The sequence below is a fragment of the Pavona decussata genome, unplaced genomic scaffold (assembly GCF_977016875.1).
Source record: "Pavona decussata unplaced genomic scaffold, jaPavDecu1.1 SCAFFOLD_41, whole genome shotgun sequence".
NCBI classification, from domain to species: domain Eukaryota; kingdom Metazoa; phylum Cnidaria; class Anthozoa; order Scleractinia; family Agariciidae; genus Pavona; species Pavona decussata.
The window spans coordinates 443,095-457,037 of NW_028145463.1; the positions used below are offsets into that span (position 1 = coordinate 443,095).

The 13,943-nt window shown below is 37.8% G+C and overlaps 1 pseudogene; it reads left to right on the plus strand.

Annotated features, from left to right (window-relative positions):
- Window positions 1-235: 235 nt before the first annotated feature.
- Window positions 236-13,943, plus strand: part of LOC146482903 (uncharacterized) — a 62,203-nt pseudogene continuing 48,495 nt past the window's right edge.

Sequence of the window (13,943 nt, forward strand, 5' to 3'; positions counted from 1 at the left end):
TGTGATTGTGTGACGCCTGGGGGAGAAGGTGGATGGGGGAAACTAAGGCTCAAAGTAGATTTACTTCTGAAAGTGTGGAGTACAAATACCTCATTATTATTCTAAATTCGAAAACCTTGCACCCAAAACTCAAAGTGAAGAAAACGAAGCTACCACAACTAGAAAGTGACGCTACCGATACTGGAAAACGAAATACGTCGAAAACTCGTCAGCGAAGCACCTCAAATTCTAGGAATAGCAAAAGAAACGCCGAACTGACTCGAAAAGAAAACTCTCGGTTATTTTTATTCCTTCATAAACATCATGCATTTGCGCTTTTTTTAAAACTAGGTATTAAAATACTGAGTTTTTATCGGTACAGCGAAGCACTTAACTCCAGAATGTGCAGTTCAACAACTATTTCAATCTTTTTAGTTTTTGCTGTTTTTTGTTGTTGTCGTTGAATTTGTTGTTGTTGTATTTTTGTTTCTCTGTTTTTTTGTTTGTTTTTTGCCCAGTCTGGATTTATTTTGGCTAATTAACCTTATCTAAAAAATGTTCTTTTATTAAAATAAGGGATAACTTTGTACTGTTATCCCTCTTCCTTGTAAACACCACCCAGTTCCTTTGTGAATGAATGGCTGAAACGAAGTTTCGTTATTATGATGTGATGCTGTCTCGACTTGATGATGAGGGCTTTGTGAATTACTTGTTCAGGGATGCACACCAAAAACTCGAAGACAAGACAGCCCGAAATACAAGAATTTCTTCAAAGGGAAATCGAAACCACATGTTCCCTTTGTCTGTTTTCAAAGTCAACACTGGAGTAAAAATTGCTCCTCACTCGTGTAACTCTAATTATTCCTTAGAGTAGGCTGACAATTCTGTCAAATGTTTGTAATTTCATTTCTTTGATCAACATTAGTAACATTTAAAGTTTCTGTTTCGATTCTCGTTGCCGCAATTATTATAAGTGCGTGACAATTTTTCGAGCTAAAACTGAATGACATGCATGTTATTGCATCTAAATTACACCTCCCCAAGCACTCCTTCGTTTGTCTCCGGCCGGCCTTTGCCGTTGTAATTGTATGTCTGTAAATAACGTATTTACAGTCAGAGTCATCATTCCTGTTTATTGAGCTGATGTAACTGACTCCAAGAAGCACCCATTTAGAGAAGCAGTGAACGGTACAGCCTGCCGGTAAGTCATTTGCATGTGCCATGTTAATAAGACCAACTTGCTCAATTCCTCAAATGCCGCCATGTTAACTACCAGCTCAGTTCCTAGTTTCTAAGGCGGCCGAGTCCAGGGTCTTGCAAAACAAGTCATTTCCAACAAGGCATTTGTTTTGAACTTTACTTAATTTTACTTATTGCTCTCATCGCCCTTGAACTTGAAGTTGCCACAGATCCGTTAAACGAATTTAAACAACAGAACATGGTTCTGTAAATATCCTTTCAACAAAACGGACAAAAGAGAAATGTAGTTTGCATCAAGCCCTTTTACAGGGATTCCGTGTCTGTCAGTGGAAATTTATGTGCGAAAGATACCAGAGTCAGAGAAATTAAGCACAAATGGGAAAGTTCTCAAACTTTCTATTTTTCTAGGAACGTCCTTGGTGAAACAAAACACATTTGATAGGATCTCCGGTCATCATCTAACTAAATGGCGGAGGGCGAGTCAGAAGATATAGTGAAGCACATGCAAGAGCTTAGCATTGCCAAAAAAATGGGCGATAGAGAGTGGGAGGGACATGCCTATAATAAACTGGCTGATGTTTATCACAGTCAGGGTAATTTTAAACAAGTCATAGAGTATCAAAAGCTACATCTTAGTATTGCTAAAGAATTAGGAAACAGGTCTAAGGAGGGAGAAGCGTATTGCAAACTGGGCGGTGCTTATCACCGTCTGCGTGATTTCCAAGAAGCCATAGAGTGTCACAAACTACATCTTAGTATTGCTAGAGAATTAGGGAACAGGGCTTTGGAGGCAATGGCCTGTTTCAATCTGGGCGTGGTCTACAACAGCCAGTGCAATTTTAAGGAAGCCGTAGAATATCAGAAGCTACATATTAAGATTGCTAAAGATTTAGGGGACAGGGATATGGAGGGAAGAGCGTATGGCAATCTGGGCATTGCTTATGACAAGCAGGGTAATTTTAAAAAAGCCATAGAGTATCACGAACTATATCTTAATATTGCTAAAGAATTAGGGAACAGGGAAGAGGAGGAAGAAGCCTATGGCAATCTGGGCATTGCTTATCAAGGTCTGGGTAATTTAAAGCAAGCCATAGAGTATCAAAAGCTAAGTATTAATATTGCTAAAGTATTAGGGGACAGAAAAGGGGAGGGAACAGCCTATGGCAATCTGGGCAGTGCTTATTACGAGCAGGGTAATTTTAAACAAGCCATTGCGTATCACAAACTACATCTTAATATTGCTAAAGAATTAAGGGACAGAGATGGGGAGGGAAGAGCCTATGGCAATCTGGGCAATGCTTGTTACAAACTAGGTAATTTTAAACAAGCCATAGAGTATCAAAAATTAGATCTTAATATTGCTAAAGAATTAGGTAACAGGAATGGGGAGGGAACAACCTATGGCAATCTGGGCAATGCTTATCAAGGTCTGGGCAATTTTGAACAAGCCCTACGGTACCACAAACTACATCTTAAGTTTGCTCAAGAATTAGGGAACAGGGATGGGGAGGGAAATGCCTATTGCAATCTGGGCGATGCTTATTGCAATATGGGTGATCTTGAACAAGCCTTTAAGTGCTGGAGACAATTTCTCAGTATCGCTCAAGAAATTGGGGCCAGGGATTCTGAGGGGTACGCTTTTGAACGCCTGGGTGGAGCCTTTTTATCCTTGGGTGATTTTGAACAATCCATGGAGTACACGAAACAATGTCTTGATATTTGCAAAGAAGTGGGTAACAGGGCTGCAGAGGGATATGCTTATGGCACATTGGGCGATGTGTATTCCAGACTAGGTAATTTTAAAGAGGCAATTAAGTGTCACGTACAAAACCTTAGTATTGCAAAAGAGTTAGGGGAAATTGTTCAAGAGGCTAAATCATGCTCTAAACTAGGTCAGAATTATGAATGGGCGGGTTCCTTGAGTATGGCACTTGATTATTATCGATCGAGCGTAAAAATCTTTGATGACTTAAGAGGTCGTCTTGAGTCAGAAGATAAGTGGAAAATAAGCTTTCGTGATCTCCACCAGTGTGCGTACACTTCGTTATGGAGAACTCTTGTGAAGACTGGAGAGACTGACGAGGCTTTGTATGCTGCTGAGCGAGGACGAGCACAGGCTTTGACCGATGTTTTAAAAGAACGCTATGGAATTGACTTATCACTGTCCGCTTCAGCTGAACCTAAGGCGACGATTACCTATATATTAAACAGTTTAACTACAGAAACAGTTTTTGTTGCACTTGAAGCACATGTCATCAATTTTTGGTTGCTGCGAAGAGGGAAAAATAATCTCTTTAAGCAAATAATAACAGAAGAACATGACCTTTGCAAGTTGCTAATAGATTCTACTTTAAGAGACATTGGTGTAGGTGTTCGGGTCAGGTGTGAGGATCGGTCAATGGATGAAGTGTGTGATGACCCTCCGTCCAACAGAGAAGCTGCTGAGGAAACAGACAAATCACCTACCTCCTCTGTCAATTCTTTGCGCCAGCTGTATGATGTTATTATTGGCCCCATTGCAGACTTGCTCGAAGGTGATCAGTTACTTCTTGTTCCAGATGGTCCATTATACCGGGTTCCTTACTCCCCGCTTAGTGAAACAACCAGGATTCGCATCGTTCCCTCGCTGACCACTTTTCAATTAATCGCAGATGCGCCTAAGAGCTTCCACAGTAGGAGTGGGGCGTTGCTCGTGGGTGATCCATGTTTAGAAGAAGTTACCAACGTGTTTGGTAAGCCAGTTTGGAAGCAGCTTCCATTCGCCAGAAAGAAAGTGGAGATGACTGGAAAACTTCTGAAGACCACACCTCTCACCGGACGAGATGCGACTAAAGACGAAGTGATGAAAAGATTGGAGTCGGTTGCTTTGGTGCACATTGCCGCACACGGGAGTGCTGAAACTGGAGAAATTCTTTTGGCCCCAAACCCAGGCTGGACATCCCGCATACATGGGAAAGAATACTACATTTTAACAATGTCAGATATGCAAGCCGTTCGTCTGCGACCAAGACTCGTTGTGCTTAGCTGCTGTCACAGTGGTCGGGGAGAAGTCAAGTCTGAGGGCGTGGTTGGTATCGCGCGGGCTTTCTTGTGTGCTGGTGCTCGCTCTGTTCTGGTGTCACTCTGGGCGATTGAAGACCATGCTACCATGGAGTTCATGAAACACTTCTACCAACATATGGCGGATGGAAAAAGCGCGAGTGTGGCTCTTCACCAGGCTGTGAAATCCCTGCGCGAGTCAGAGCAGTTCCATGACGTGAGGTACTGGGCTCCATTTGTGCTGATTGGTGATGACGTAACGCTTGAATTCGGAGAAAGGAAATAAAACAGAATGGTAAGTTTAGTTTGTGTTTAACTTTAGACAGAAGTAATTTTATGATAAACAAGGACAGCTAACTGCAAAAAAACTCTATTCTTGCCACAGGAATAGTTGTAAAATCTGCCTAAATATTATTTTAATTACCAAGCCTGCCGCTGTTTATTAAAACGAGGGGATAGCTTTGAGAAAGGATGCCATGAGAAGATGTTCGTTTTCGTGTTTCATTGGTACCATGCGAAAATGCCTTACTTTTCATACACTAGCCTTTTCCAGGCGTTCAGAAAATAAAAAGCAACGTAAGTAACATTGCGTTCCCCACTATTTTGATCGCCTGTTCTCGCACTGGTTAATGTTTCAACCGTTTGAGATAAAGAACGAATGTTACCATTTCCCCTCAGATTTTTAACAATGGTACCTTTGAACTTTATGAACTTAATGACCTTAATGGAAGTCAAACTTCCGTTGAACGTTGTTTTCAATTGAGGCACAAGGAGTCTCGTTTAATAAGGGAAATCATAATGTGTTGCTTAAAATATGTCGTCGGCTTCGTGGGTAGTGTCTTCAATTTTTTTTCAATTCTTCAAACAAAAAAAATTAAGCGCTTCACCTGAATTCCTTAAACGTCTAAATTTAGAGCCTCAAGCGAAAGTAATCCCTCACATATTTTTTGGTTGGCAGAAGTGTCATCATACTCAAGACAAGAGAGGACTACTAAGCGAGTCTGAGTGATCCATTGATGACGTCCATTTGGTGTGATGCAAACTATTCCTGGAACTTGTATGTAGTGTAAATATCTTAGATACAATGGCCGGATAAAAAAATGAAGTTACTGCATTAAGCCTTTGCTTTTGTGGTTTGTAATATATCCGGAGAGAAGGACATGTACAGGCTTGTTTTTAGTGCGCATTTTCCAAAATGGCACTTCACTTTATGAAGTTTTCAAAACGTAATTTTTCTTCTTTCGATGTAACGTTAAGAAAACTGGACACATGAATTTGACGTTACATTTAATTTTTTAGAGCTGCTTAACAAATAACATACCAACATTGTAAAGATATTTTGAAGTCATTTTATTAATTTTTTGAAGTCGTTATTCGTTTTAAGACAATATTGAGAACAACGTTTTACTTATTTGTTTATTCAGAAAAAATATAGTTACTAAGGCCAAATTTAACGGTTTATCTACCCATATTTAGAAGCAAGAACTTTATTTTTTTATGAATGACGTTTCTAGTGTTTTCAGTTTCGCATGTATATATAAAACCTGATTACAAGAGGGTGAAGACTCAAATACTAAAATAAAATACTTCTCACTAACTTGTGTTTGAATAACAACAACAAGTGATGTAGTTAGCGTTGACAGGCTTCATAGGCTCAGAAGAATGATGATGCAATTATTATCTTAGAACTGATCAGGGCTCAGTTGTTTGAAATCCCATTAATTTTGAGAGAACAACTTAAGAAATATGCTGGGTTTTTTTTTTTTTCAAATGATTTCTTTTTGCTTTTTACAAGATGCCATAATCGAGTGGTCCTCTTATTTGTTTCGTGGAATTATTTTATCTTAAGTCAAACATAAGAAAATGCTTTTATTATAACAGTTTTTTCTTTTCAGAGTAGACGTCAATTCTAAATTAGCGCAATGGTCTTTTAAACAACCTGGCGCAGATCTTTTCATGTACATTTGTAAGTAACTAGGTAAATAAGTAGGTATAGAGCATTCTTCAATTGGGTGTCGAAGTAATTTCGCGTTTGCTTTGGTTTTGCTTTACTATGCGGCTTTCTGATTTGTCAGCAAAACTCGCGGCACTTTCTCAACCAATGGGAAGCAAAGCCAAAGCCAATCGTGCCTTGATGTTTAACGTTTTCCCGCGCTTGGCCAACTGTTACAGGTTACATGTATTTGCTTTGAATTCTGATTGGTTCAACCGAACTGTTTACATCTGTTCTGATTGTTTAGAGTATTTACTTTCTGTTTGACACTCAATTGAAGACTGCTGTATAAAGTCAGTAAGTAAGCTAGCTCTGTTTACATGATACCCGAACGACTTTCAAACCGGTGGATTCGTTTCCATATATAGTATTATTCATTATCAGTAAAAACGATGTGAATTTTCAACCAAAAAGTTTTACCGGACAAGGAATCTCAATTTTTGTAGGAAAATTCATTCCGGGGTCTTGTAAACGGGACATGACTGTTTGTTTCATATTTCTATTAAGTTTCAACATTTCGTTACACAATGAAACTGATAGCTTCATCAAACCTGCTTTTGCTAATCCGATATCAGCAGCGTTCAAGTCGTAGGGGAATGAAAGTCTAACCGGTATCGTGTAAACCACCCCACTACAGAACAATTAGTGGAGCGTATATAATGAGTGAGACTATTGTAAACATTAACATTAAAAAAGTGAAATCTGTAAAACGTGTTTGGTTTGATAACAGTAGAATCCAAATATTTTATTTCATTTATTTTAAGCTGAGGGGGAACCGTCGCGGAGATTTTGATGCATGTTAGCCAAAACAGCTCAAATATTTCACAAAGAACCTCACAAAAAAACGCTCTTAGAGCAGCGGGAGGAAAGTTTGAAATGATTTCTCCGGGTGAGAATAGAATACAATCAGTTTTAAATTCACACGAGGAACTTTTAAAGATTGGCCAATTTTTTCAAGTTTTAATCCATTTCCATCTTAGCCATCTGCAGACAAAAATGATTGACCCTAGTTTTTGTTCCCTAGAAGGGTTATTTGTAAAAAAATTTGAACCATTATTTTAATGTTCCCATCCGATACAAATATTCTTTTTTGCTATTCAAAGTGGCACTTAGAAAAGGTGACACTGCCCCTTTAAAGACCTCCGTAGCCACCGTTAAGGTCCTTCTTAGACAGATTCATACCCAGTCACTATTTCTATGTTTGTGGGGCGAGAGAAGAGTGGGTACGAGAGTGGCCTTAATTCACTCTCGTATCCAATCTTCGCGTGCCATAAAGATAAAAATAGCGACTGTTCACGAGCATTATCCTTAGGCGGGTCACGAATAGACCAGCTTACAACTGAGCAAACAAAAGAAATCAAAAGCCTTTCAGTTTTACGTGCATAGGGAAGACTGGAACAGCGACTATCTTTCGACGCACCATCTTCGACATGCTAGATAAACAGCTGAAAGACCGTTATGAAAAAAAGAAAACAAACACTTATCGGCTAAAATGAAACTGAACGACAAATGCTCACCTAAAATGGCTTATAAATGTATTAACCTGTAAATTTTGCATGACTCTCAGAAAAATTCAAACTATTTGACCGCTTTCAGTCGGTTCTGTTCTGTAACTTCCGGTATAGAATTCGGCCGTTTTGTTCTCATGTTAAATTTCCAAAACCACCGATTTAATTATCGATCTCGGATTGACTTCTAAATATCTCCCCCACCACGTCACTCTAAAGATTAATAAACCCATCTCCCTTACCCAAAGTCGAGTTCAACAATAAATAAATCAGTTGTGCTTACATCTAAGACTTAGGCCTGGTTACATGGCATGTCGGAAGATGGCCCGTCGAAAGATAAGGCGAGCGTTAGCGCTCTGCACGTAACATTGAAAATGGCTGAAAGATACTCCAGTGTTACGCCTTCTGTCATTATACAGTGCGTTTATAGAGCTCCCCATCTTCATCCACGAGATAGAACCCCTAATAGATGTCTTCAGGCATTGCATCTATCGTATCCGCTATATGGAAATCCATTCGGTGCAAATTGGTCAATCTCGTTGATGCGTCAAATCAAAATTATCGATTTGTCAAGAAGTTTCGATTTCTAACGGATAGTCTTTTTCTGTTTCGCAAAGTAGTGTTCATTGTAAACAATGAAAACTTAATTTATTTAAATGAATGGTCCTGTCCATTTTAGCGTGGAATATTATAAAATGGAGGGGTGGTTAATCATGTCTTATGCATAAGGGGGGTAAGATTTTATGTTTCCATTGTGCAGATCTCTCCGAGATCTGTTTGGTGTCCAAATTTGATACAAATTGACCCAATATTGAGCGCGTAATGACTTCTTGTGCCATATGGCACTCTTGTACCGCTGTAATATTGAGGTTGATGGGGATGTTTAGTCGTTCCCTATATTACGATATTATAGTCGGACCTCTATTAAGTGGCCACCCTGGGGACTTTGAAAACTGGCCGTTTAATAGAGGTACAATAAAACTTGGGTAGAAATGGCAGTCAACGTAATTTTATTGCCTCTATATAGCAAAACGCTTGTTGAAAGGTGAACATTTGTGAAGATGAATGCAAAAATCATTGAAACAAAACATTAAGTGCCCTGTATTTGCGCATTTCAAGTCCGTGCAAAGTTCTAGCTCTAACACAGAGAGCACGTAGTAGATAAGTACAGTATTTTTTTAATGTTGAGTATCTACAGAAGAATATGAAAATCTATGTAACAAACCATCTTCTTGCATCAACAGTCTGTAAAAAAAATTTAGCTCAAAGTATTTTACGGACGATTTATTTCAAATAAATCGTCACTGCTGTTTGCCGTTGTAGAACTCGAAGTAACGAGGAGATCAAGTCATTTGACTTTCCGATAAATTGGGCAAGGTCCTGGTAACCGTAAAACAGAGCAAAGTGTCAGAGTTGATCGGTGTCATTGTAGTGGAGATTAAATTGCAGTTCTTGTTCTAATCAGTCATCACCTTCATATTATCTGTCACCATTTTGCTTGAAAAGGTAATTTGCTGTAAAAAAAAACCAATAAATACTAAACTTGCATTTTACTGACAAATAATTCGGGACTTTGGAAAGTGGCCGCTTAATGGAGGGTGGCCGCTTAATAGAGGTCGGACTGTATAAAAAAGTTTAATATCATACAATGGGTCCCACACCCCTGGGTGCATGATTTTCAAAGCCGCGTTCACGTCCGGTGTGTCCCGTAAAAGGTGGTTTAATTAGTCTCCCTGTTCCAAGATGCAAGTCTCCGGCTTTTTTATGTGATCGATATTACTACATCTTCTCCAAATGAGGGTGTAGCATGATGCAAAACTTTTGGATGCAGGGGACCACACGACGTAAAATAAACTGTTCTAAGCAGATGAGATTCTAAGAAATCGAAACTGCAGTCTTGCATGAGAAACAACATTAGACACTTGCCAGAAGAAATTTCACTAGCATCCTAGCTATAGAGACTCACAAGAGAGTTGTCTATCTTAGCTTCGAATATCTGCTGCGGATGCGAGCTAAGCCACGATATAATGGAGGTACATTTCAGCTCTAAGAACACAATAGCTGTTTTTCAGATAAGAAGCAACTCAAAGAGCTAAAAGACAGCGCAACAAGCTATTGATCGTTTTCACGTCACGTCACGCATTGGCCCGCCGCCATATTGGTGTACCACTTTTGATTGCGTAATACGGCATTGGTAGGTCACAACTGCAATTCCAGACCTGCCAACTCTCCCGGTTTTCCCGGGAGTCTCCAAGTTTTTCATCAAATCTCCCGGTCTCCCGGTTAGACCACCAAATCTCCCAGGAAATGCCTACCGTGGCCTTTTTCAATTGTTTTTTTTTTTTTATCATTAATTTCATTATTTTTGAGACGTCAAATAGGAAAATAAAACAAGAAGTGGATTTATTTTTCCCACTAGAAAAAATGGACTTACACAAAAGCGAATCAAGCTCCGAGGATAATTCGAAGGCTGCATATTCTTTTCCGATTTCTGAAAATGCAAAGAAGCTGGATTTGCCGATCAGAGATCGATATTTGCAGAAAATATCCGCAATCGGAATCGATCCAGTGTTGATCGAAGGGAAGCACTTTCAGCCTGACTGTTTACCTCCGCTCGAATCCACAGATATCTTGTTTTATCTCGTTTTGAAGACACGCTTCTACACTCATTATTTGACATCTGCTGCTACTTTTTTTTTAATCCACAGAGTATTCTTTTCCGAATTCAGCGATTGTTTAATCTTTTTTATGCGATTTTTAGTTTTTGAGTTTTGACGTTGCGCGCAGTGTACCAAGCTGTTGCATTCATTTGCCTGTATCTCTCTTATTATTTGTGCTATGGTGCTACTTTTTTTTTTTAATGATAGTGTATTCTAATCCGAATTCAACGAAAGTTTAAGCTTTTTCATACGTGAGTAATTTAACAAAAATTGACTTAAGCGTTCACAAGCTTTTGCATTCATTTGCCTCTATCTCTCACATTATTTGACCTAAACTGCTACTTTTTTTAATTCACATTGTATTGTTTTCCAAATTCAGAAATAGTTTAATCTTATCCATACAACTTATAGTTTTTGAGTGTTGACGTTGCGCGCACAAGTAATTGAATTTTTCCGGCGTGTAATTTAAGGAAAATTTAGTTACGCGTTCACAAGCTGTTCTATTCATTTGCCTGTATCTCTCTTATTATTTGTGCTATGGTGCTATTTTTCTTTTAATTGAATAGTGTATTGTAATCCAAATTCAACGAAAGTTTAAGTTTTTTCATACAATGTATAGTTTTTCAGTTTTATCTTAGCGCGCACAAGTCATTGAATTTTTCCGGTGTGTAGTTTAACAAAAATTGATTTACGCGTTCACAAGCTTTTGCATTCATTTGCCTCTATCTCTCACATTATTTGACCTATGCGGCTACTTTTTTTAATTCACATTGTATTGTTTTCCAAATTCAGCAATACTGTAATCTTATCCATACAATTTATAGTTTTTTAATTTTGACGTTGCGCGCACAAGTAATTGAATTTTTCCGGCGTGTAATTAAACGAAAATTCAGTTACGTGTTCACAAGCTGTTGCATTAATTTTTTTTTATTTAAACATATTTTATTGCCGAAGTTTGCGCTAAGAGAAAAAAAAACTCATCGAGAGGGCTCACTTCGAAATAACATTGAATTGAAAAAATTAACATTAAATAATAATTAGTCAGAGCGGCAGCAAAATTAACCAAAGGCAGCATTAAGCAATGCTAACAGGTGGAAAATATACAGCTAGGTACTTTTATAAAATCTCTTCGATTCAAATATAAAAGACTGGACATGAAAAAATAGATCATTATTTTGCTTAGGAGAAAGTAACTGTGATCCAAACAGAAAAACTGATACTATTTGTGCTTTAGACATGGAAAACCACCTGTCAGCAAATATGCGAGCAGCAGAGGGGAGCAGGTTAATTCTAGGGGCAGAATAAAGTGGACATTCAAGAAGAAAATGCCTAATTGTCTCGCTGTAGAAACCACAAAAACACACGGGGCTTTCTTTACAACCTATTTTATAAAGATAATAGTTAAGCGCGCAAGTGTCTAAACGTAAACAAGTATGGAAAATTGCATTAAATCTATCAATAGCAAAATCATAAGTAGTGTTATAACTAGGTACATTGTAATATGAAAATAAAGCTTTTTAAAAGAGCCAATGGATTCGAGGCAACGTATGTCAAAACTAATGTCATTCCACAAGATAGTAGTTGAGGGAAAAAAAGATCTCTTAAAACGTTCAGTGCGGCTTGCGAGAAGAGAGTAATTTGATGCCGTACGTAAGGAGTAAGTTGTCCTTTCACTAACTTGTAAGGGTAATAAATCAACTAGATTACTAGGACAAAAATTATTAACGTTCTTAAAATATAACAGCAATTTATGAATGGCTCTTCTAGTTTTGAGATCTTCCACCCAAGTTCTTGCATAAGACGATGCTTGTTGGTCCCCTTCATAGCCCCGGTTACGATTTTAGCTGACTCATATTGCGCATGCTCGAGGAGATCGCTTTCGCTTTCAGTACATCCGTCCCATAATACGTCAGCGTATTCCACTAGAGGACGCACCAAAGATTTGTACAATTTTCTTAAAGTGGTTCGGTCAACCGTGTACTTGATACCTTTTAGAATATTAAGCCTTTTAGAATATTAAGCCTTTTGCATGTATCTCTCTTATTATTTGTCCTATGCTGCTCCTTTTTTTTAATCCAAAGCGTATTGTTTTCCAAATTCAGCAATAGTTAAGTCTTTTTAATACGATTTATAGTTTTTGAGTTTTGACGTTGCGCGCACAAGTAATTGAAATTTTCCGGTGTGTAGTTTAACAAAAATTGATTTACGCGTTCACAAGCTTTAGCATTTATTTGCCTCTATCTCTCACATTATTTGACCTAAACTGCTACTTTTTTTTAATTCACATTGTATTGTTTTCCAAATTCAGCAATACTCTAATCTTATCCATACAATTTATAGTTTTTTAATTTTGACTTAGCGCGAACAAGTAATTGAATTTTTCCGGCGTGTAATTGAACGAAAATTCAGTTACGCGTTCACAAGCTGTTGCATTCATTTGCATGTATCTCTCTTATTATTTGTCCTGTGCTGCTCCTTTTTTTTAATCCAAAGCGTATTGTTTTCCAAATTCAGCAATTAAGTTAAGTCTTTTTAATACGATTTATAGTTTTTGAGTTTTGACGTTGCGCGCACAAGTAATTGATATTTTCCGACGTGTAATATAACGCAAATTGCGCTACGCGTTCACGAGCTGTTGCATTCAATTGCCTGTATCTCTCTTATTATTTGTGATATGGTGCTACTTTTTTTAATGGATAGTGTATTCTAATCCAAATTCAACGAAAGTTTAACCTTGTTCATACGATTTATAATTTTTGAGTTTTAACTTAGCGCGCACAAGTCTATGAATATTTTCGGTGTGTAATTTAAGGAAAATTGGGTTACGCGATAGTACAATCTTATCCATACAATTTATAGTTTTTGACTTTTGACGTTGCGCACATAAGTAATTAAATTTTTTTTAAGGTGGGGGTTTACCTGAAAGCCGTTTTCACGCCGCTTAAAATTGGTCAAATGGAAATATCTTGTTTGCATTTCAAGCAATACAAAAACCCTCCATTCATAACACAAATCAATGATTTGGGGTGTTTTATGAATTTTTGGGTAGTTTTTAGGTATATTTGGAAGGAAATAATTTTTCTTGAAGGATTGGTAAAATGAAAAGATATAAGAAATGTTGAGGATTTAGTGAAGTTTTAAAATTAGAATTTGTAGTTAATAATTAATAGACGAATACCAAGTTAGTCCACTAACAACCTGGGGTGCTCTTGCGTGGTTATCGACTGTCTGTTAGTGTTTCAAAAATCATTTTCTTTCTTCTATCCATTCTTAAAACCTTTTCAAATTTCACTCAAATTCAGGTAGAGCCCCACCTTAACGAAAATTCAGTTACGCGTTCACAAGCTGTTGCATTCATTTGCCTGTATCTCTCGTATTATTAGTGCTATGGTGCTACTTTTCTTTTAATGGATAGTGTATTCTAATGCAAATTCAACGAAAGTTTAAGCTTTTTTATACAAGTTATAGTTTTTGAGTTTTGACTTAGCGCGCACAAGTCATTGAATATTTGCGGTGTGTAATTTAACAAAATTTGGGTTACGCGTTCACAAGTGGTTGCTTTCA